The 7,845-nt window shown below is 36.9% G+C and overlaps 1 long non-coding RNA gene across 2 annotated transcripts in view; it reads right to left on the reverse strand.

The window, feature by feature from the left end:
• LOC125799271 (uncharacterized) overlaps nucleotides 1-4,663 on the reverse strand; it is an 84,816-nt gene extending 80,153 nt beyond the window's left edge. For both annotated transcript variants that reach the window (XR_007438118.1, XR_007438117.1), the window contains exons 1-2: nucleotides 4,548-4,663; nucleotides 315-413 (exon numbers count right to left, since the gene is read on the reverse strand). This is a non-coding gene — a long non-coding RNA (uncharacterized LOC125799271). The remainder of the gene's footprint in view (nucleotides 1-314; nucleotides 414-4,547) is intronic.
• Between the last annotated feature and the right edge of the window lie 3,182 nt (nucleotides 4,664-7,845).

Here is a 7,845-nt window from a genome sequence, read left to right on the forward strand (position 1 = left end):
CTAAATAAATTGAGTATTTTTGTTTTTTTGTCACCAAGAATATGGTTAAAGCAAAAATGCTGTGTAATATTGTGGCATAATATTGAGCCATATCTTCCTCCACTTCCTTTAATGTATACATTTTTAAAATGTGTTTTTGTTTCTGCTGGTAGTGAATTATTTGCTCTGAAATGTCTATAAAATAAATGTAAATGTCACTACAGTACAGTCCTTTTATTGCATAATCAAATTCCAAATGATAAATAAACTTTAGGTCTGTATTTTCAGAAAGGCCTTTAATTTTGTAGAAAATAAAATAAAATAAATTTTCTTACCTGGATCCAAACAGCAGATCTTGATGGGTCCGTCTGTATTTCATCAGCATCCAGTGCACAGTACAGCATTCCCTCAACACACAACAGACCATCTCCAGTCTATCAGAAAATAAAGGTATTAATTTCAATACAAAACTCTATCACTAGAGCATAAAACTACACCAACAAACACACAAAAACAGCTCATTTACACTCTACAGCAGGGGTGTCCAAACTTTTTTTGTTGGGGGCCAGAAGGAGAAATATATTTGAAGTCACGGGGCCACAGACTCTGTAATAAAACAAATAATGAAATATACCACTTTAAATAATACTTTTTCCTGATTATTTCATTTACACACCATTTTACTTGACTGTCTTTATCTGTGTTGTGTCAACTAAGATTTTTTAAATTGATGTTTAATTTCATGATGTCTCTTAATATAAAACTCCTTAATTACGGAAACTTTTAGACTCTTTGGCCCGTTTTTCTGCACTAGAAATGCGCACTCTCTCCGCTTTTAGACTCTTTGCCCCGTTTTTTCTGCGCTAGAAATGCGCACTCTCTCCGCTTTTAGACTCTTTGGCCCGTTTTTCTGCGCTAAAAATGCGCACTCTCTCTGCTTTTAGACTCTTTGCCCGTTTTTCTGTGCTAGAAATGCGCACTCTCTCCGCTTTTAGACTCTTTGCCCCATTTTTTCTGTGCTAGAATTGCGCACTCTCGCCGCTTTTAGACTCTTTGGCCCGTTTTTCTGCGCTAGAAATGCGCACTCTCTCTGCTTTTAGACTCTTTGGCCCGTTTTTCTGTGCTAGAAATGCGCACTCTCTCCGCTTTTAGACTCTTTGCCCCATTTTTTCTGTGCTAGAATTGCGCACTCTCGCCGCTTTTAGACTCTTTGGCCCGTTTTTCTGTGCTAGAATTGCGCACTCTCTCCGCTTTTAGACTCTTTGGCCTGTTTTTCTGCACTAGAAATGCGCACTCTCTGCTTTTAGACTCTTTGGCCCGTTTTTCTGTGCTAGAAATGCGCACTCTCTCCGCTTTTAGACTCTTTGCCCCATTTTTTCTGTGCTAGAATTGCGCACTCTCTCCGCTTTTAGACTCTTTGCCCCGTTTTTCTGTGCTAGAAATGCGCACTCTCTCCGCTTTTAGACTCTTTGCCCCATTTTTTCTGTGCTAGAATTGCGCACTCTCTCCGCTTTTAGACTCTTTGCCCCGTTTTTTCTGCGCTAGAAATGCGCACTCTCTCCGCTTTTAGACTCTTTGGCCCGTTTTTCTGTGCTATAAATGCACACTCTCTCCGCTTTTAGACTCTTTGGCCCGTTTTTCAGCGCTAGAAATGCGCACTCTCTCTGCTTTTAGACTCTTTGCCCGTTTTTCTGTGCTAGAAATGCGCACTCTCTCCGCTTTTAGACTCTTTGCCCCATTTTTTCTGTGCTAGAATTGCGCACTCTCGCCGCTTTTAGACTCTTTGGCCCGTTTTTCTGCGCTAGAAATGCGCACTCTCTCTGCTTTTAGACTCTTTGGCCCGTTTTTCTGTGCTAGAAATGCGCACTCTCTCCGCTTTTAGACTCTTTGCCCCATTTTTTCTGTGCTAGAATTGCGCACTCTCGCCGCTTTTAGACTCTTTGGCCCGTTTTTCTGTGCTACAATTGCGCACTCTCTCCGCTTTTAGACTCTTTGGCCTGTTTTTCTGCACTAGAAATGCGCACTCTCTGCTTTTAGACTCTTTGGCCCGTTTTTCTGCGCTAGAAATGCGCACTCTCTCTGCTTTTAGACTCTTTGGCCCGTTTTTCTGTGCTAGAAATGCGCACTCTCTCCGCTTTTAGACTCTTTGCCCCATTTTTTCTGTGCTAGAATTGCGCACTCTCGCCGCTTTTAGACTCTTTGGCCCGTTTTTCTGCGCTAGAAATGCGCACTCTCTCTGCTTTTAGACTCTTTGGCCCGTTTTTCTGTGCTAGAAATGCGCACCCTCTCCGCTTTTAGACTCTTTGGCCCGTTTTTCTGTGCTAGAAATGCGCACCCTCTCCGCTTTTAGACTCTTTGGCCCGTTTTTCTGTGCTAGAAATGCGCACCCTCTCCGCTTTTAGACTCTTTGGCCTGTTTTTCTGCGCTAGAAATGCGCACTCTCTCCGCTTTTAGACTCTTTGGCCTGTTTTTCTGCGCTAGAAATGCGCACTCTCTCTGCTTTTAGACTCTTTGGCCCGTTTCTGACACCTAGCGTTTAAACTTTGAATCTCACATTATAAAAACCTGCTTAACAGCGGGCCAACTTTCATTCTATTTCTAAAATACCTCGCGGGCTGCTCCATAAAAGGAAACGGGCCGCAAATGTCCCGCGGGCCGTAGTTTGGACACCCCTGATCTGACTAATTTACCAAATTCTCCAAAAATACACATTTCCCAGATAAATGCATGACTAATAACCAAGAAATTCATTATTTTACTAATTACACAGTGTAATATCCAAAATACACAATATACCACAAAATGTTTCAGCCTGTAAAAGCATTTAAATAGCCTGCACTGCTGCTGGTAACTTTAATTAAACAGTATAAAATTAATACTCTGTCACGAAATGCTTTTCAATACTGAATATATTAATTTATCCATCTTATTTAAAACGTAAATCACAAAAAACTTCACAATACAGAACTCTCTAAACTCTTAACAGCATAAAACTACATTAACAAATACACAAAATCAGCTCATTTACAGTGTATAGGCTTCCTAATTTACCAAAAATACACATGCATGAGTACTAACCAAGAAATAATAAGTATTTTACTAATTACTTTGTGCATTATTCACAATAACACTGAACTTTTGCACTATTTACCAGCTTAGCCTTTAAAAACACAAACCACCAGTCTGCATCACTGCTGGTAACTTTAACAAAACAGTATAAAATTATAGTTTTAAAGTGACAGAACTTTATACTCAAGATATTGTTCGTAACATATCTTAACAAATTCACAAAAATAGCTCATTTACACTGTACAGTCTTAATTATTTACTAAATTCTACAAAAATATACATTTCCCAGATAAATGCATGATTAATAACCAATAAATCATACATTATTTTACTAATTACATCACACATTACCCAAAATAACACAAAAATGTTGTGCTATTTAGCAGTTTATCCTGTAAAAACAAACCAGTAGTCTGCACTGCAGATGGTAACTTTGATAAAATAGTATAAAATTAGAGTTTAAATGTTACATAACTTGAAATATATTGTGCCTAACACATCTTAAAGGGCTTACCCAACTCAAAATCATTATTACAGCATAAATATACACAAAACAACTAAAAACAGCTCATTTACACTCTAAAGTCTTACTATTTAATCAAATTCTCCAAGAATACACATTCCCCAGAGAAATGCATGACTAATAATCAAGAAATCATTAATTTCACAAACAAAACCTTGCATTATCCACAATAACACAGATTTTTTGCACTCTTTACTAGCTAAACCTGTAAAAACAAAACACTAGTCTGCACTACTAATAGTAGCTTTAATAAAACAAAGACATTAGAAATCAACATCAACAAATACAAAAAAACCAACGAGCTTACATTGTAGTCTTTTACATTCCAAATTCTCCAAAAATACACATTTCCCAGAGAAATGCATGACTAATGACCAAGAAATAATCGTTATTTCACTAATTCAAACGTGTATTATTTAAAATAACAGTGAACTTTTGCACTTTTTACCAGCTTAGCCTGTAAAAACAAACCAGACTGCAGCCTGCATCACTGCAGGTAACTTTGATAAAACAAAACAGTATAAATATAGTACTTAAAAGTTACAGAACTTTCATGCATATCCATCATAAAATAAAGATATTAGTATAGCCATCTCTCAAAACTCGATATCATGATAAAGCTCCAAATACTCAATACTTAACAGCATAAAACAGAACACAAAATACTTACACTAAATCTTACACTGTAGAGTCTTACTTATTTACCAAATTCTCCCAAATTACATGTTTCCCAGATAAATGCATGACTAATTACCTAGAAACATCCATTATTTTACAAACAAAACCTTGCATTATCCAAAAGAACACTGAACATTTGCACTTTTTCCCAGCTTAGCCTGTAAAAACAAACCAGCAGCCTGTAGCCTGAAGCACTGCTACCGTAACTTTAATAAAACAGTAAAAACTTACTGTTTTTACTGTTTAAAAGTTTCAAAACCTGAAATATTTTGTACATAACTCTTTTTATCAGACTTACCGATCATAAACTGTAGATATCAGTGAGTTACTGGGGATGAAATGTGGTGTTTTGGTTGAGGAGCTCAGCTCGCGCTGCTGTGTTGACCGCTAATCAGGTGCGGTTAATTGAGCACTTAATTATCGGGTGCGTCCCAATCGCTTACTGCTATAATGTCTACACACTATACCCTAATATTTTAATAGTGCAGGAGACTGCCCACTTCCTATTTCCAACATTATATCAGTAAATGACTGTTTCAAAGCTAGAGGGCGCCCACGAGATCAAAGTTTAATATGAATCGGGAATAATGGAGTTAATCGCTAAAAAATCTAACAAATAAAAGCTTAAAAAGAGAATCTAATTACTCGGCTAAGATATATATATATATATATATATTTTTTTTTTTTTTTTTTTTTTTTTTTTTTTTAAAGATAAACTGATTTATTTCTCCTTAAAATAAATAAGACTTACCTGTATATTTCCATTTCTTCTACAGTAAACAGGTTTTAAGTAGTAGAGACACAAGCGTTGCTGCTACTGTGAGCTGATTGGTTGTTGAGCGTGACTGAGTGGAATTAATATAACTGCGTGAAAATAGCGGTAGTTTTTAAGGTGGAATTAGAGTGATTGCGTAAATATACCGGCAGTTTTTAAGGTGGAACCAGTGGAACTAGTGTAATTGCGCGAATAAAGCGGGAGGTTTTAAGGTGGGACTAGTATTATTGCATGAATATAAGGGCAGCTTTTAAAGTGAAACTAGTGAGAATGCGTGAAACAGCGGCAGTTTTAAAGGTGGAACTAGTGCTATAGCGTAATTACAGCTGCAGCTTTTAAGGTGGAACTTCTGTAATTGTGTGAATACATCTGCAGCTTTTAAAACGGAACTAGTTGTGTAATTGTGGGAATATAGAGGCAGGTTTTAAGGTGGAACTAGTGTGATTGCATTAATATAGAGGCAGCTTTTAAGGTGAAACTAGTGAATTTTATAGTGAAAGCTTTTAAGGTGGAACAGAAACATAAAAAAATTGCTTAGCATTGAAAGTAGAAACTATTTCCCTTTTTTAGGTGTAATGGAATAGTAAGGAACTATCAGATTGTATTTTCAGTGTATTTTTATGGAGTTTAAACTAATAATATTAATTTAAAATAATACAATGAAATAAACAAATATAATATATTATAATAATAAAACGACAATAATAATAAACATTTTCTGACCATTTAATCCTAAAATTGAAATAATAAATTGTGTAGAAAGACGTAATTATTTCGTCTTCTCTATTCAGTACAGTAGCTAACACTGGAAATGGCTAACTATATCACTTTTTAGGGGGAAACGAACTTCCAGAGTGTATTTGGAGTATATGGGAAGTTTAAACGAGTAGTATTATTAATATAATATAATATAATATAATTTTCTGACCTTTTAAGCCTAAATTTGAAATAATAAAGTGGGTGCTTAACGTCTTCATATAAAATATTTCTTTATTTTCATTCAGTATAAGAAAAATGAAATGCACTTTCAGATTTTCTAGTTGTTCACTTTTCTTCCTCACAATCTGTCTCACAATAATATATACACAAATATTTTTCTAATAAAAATGTATACTACCCACACTGACCACCTATCATTTTATCAGTCCATCCTATAATCTATCAGGCTAAAGCAGGGCCTGTTCTCCTGTAGCTGTAAATAGTTTACTGACTGCAGCTCACACTCAGATGATCCTCAGCAGGATCTCACTGCATTCAGAAGCTTCAGCGAATCAGAAATCAGGAAGATTCAGCTGAAACAACCACACAGGAGACCCTGCCATTCATTAAACACAATGACAAACTGCTGCTGCGCCACACAAACACACAAACACACAAACCCAGACTGAGCGGAGGGCTAAAATAGAAAATAAAGCTCTGGAAAAAATATGAAACCACTTAAAAATGATTTTGCCAAATTGAAAAACTCTGGAATATAATCAAGAGGAAGATGGATGATCACAAACCATCAAACCACCAAACTGAACTGCTTGAATTTTTGCACCAGGAGTAAAGCAGCATAAAGTTATCCAAAAGCAGTGTGTAAGACTGGTGGAGGAGAACATGATGCAAAGATGCATGAAAAAAAAACTGTGATTAAAAACCAACCAGGATTATTCCACCAAATATTGATTTCTGAACTCTTAAAACTTTATGAATATGAACTTGTTTGTTAACTTATGAAGGTCCATATTTTGCCGGCTGCAGGAATGACGAACTGGGCTGGCTGGTAGAAGGGGCTCACTTGAGGGGGATTCTGATAACAGTGTCATTGCTGCATTTAATTCGTAAGCGGTCGTTATTTGAGGGCCCTAGGCGATTGATTGGTTTGCTTGCCTTGTTGAAACGGGCCTGTGTATCTAGACATGTGGCCTGTGAGTGTATATGATCCTCTGCAGTTAAAGAGGTTAAAGGAGAACTCTAAAGGTGTAAAATGTACTTTTGTTGTAGTAAAACATGATAAAAAGTTCTTATCTTTGATGAATAGCACACCTCCGTTCTCCCACAGCGTTCAGAGATCCAGAAATTATAACAGTTTATCCAACAAACACCCTTCAGACTGGGTGATACAGGGCATAATTTACCCTGATAAAATAGCCTGTCTCCTTGCGCAGGCTGCTACGCGTTGTGGAGTCTATGTATATATATGTCTATATTATTATCAGTACAGTGATGGCGGTGCTCGGAGCTGAAGCTAGTAGTACTATAGGATGTAAACAGTGTTTTTTAATAAGCTTCTTGTGCTCTTTTTAAGTTAGTAATGCCTCGTTTTAAATGTCAGGGATCTCTGGATTCTAGTAAGGAGGTGTGGAGCTACTTTGAGCTGGATAACGGTGTAAAAAGTGATTTATCAGGGTAAATTATGCCCCGTATCTCCCAGTCTGAAGTGTGTTTGTTGGATAAACTGTTAAAATTTCTGGATCTCTGAACGCTGTGGGAGAGCGGAGGTGAACTATTCATCAAAGATAAGAACTTTTTATCATGTTTTACTACAATAAAAGTCCATTTTACACTTTTAGAGTTCTCCTTTCATACTCAGATCATGTATATCCTAACAGTTCTGGAAACTGTCTGTCTTTCTGTCCCTCCGTCTCTCTGCTGTTTACAGTCTGTGTGGAGACAGTGGGATGAAGGTAGTGTCTCCTGGTCCATCCTGTCCACTGTTGTTGAAGCCATGTTTAATACAAACCCCTGCACCCACATCGTGAACATCCATCAAAGCACTTAAATGCACAGAGAATTCTATAGGGAGAGGAAGTCATGTTCCTGAGATATCTCCACT

This window comes from Astyanax mexicanus, chromosome 3 (genome assembly GCF_023375975.1).
Source record: "Astyanax mexicanus isolate ESR-SI-001 chromosome 3, AstMex3_surface, whole genome shotgun sequence".
In the NCBI taxonomy this organism is placed as follows: Eukaryota; Metazoa; Chordata; class Actinopteri; order Characiformes; family Acestrorhamphidae; genus Astyanax; species Astyanax mexicanus.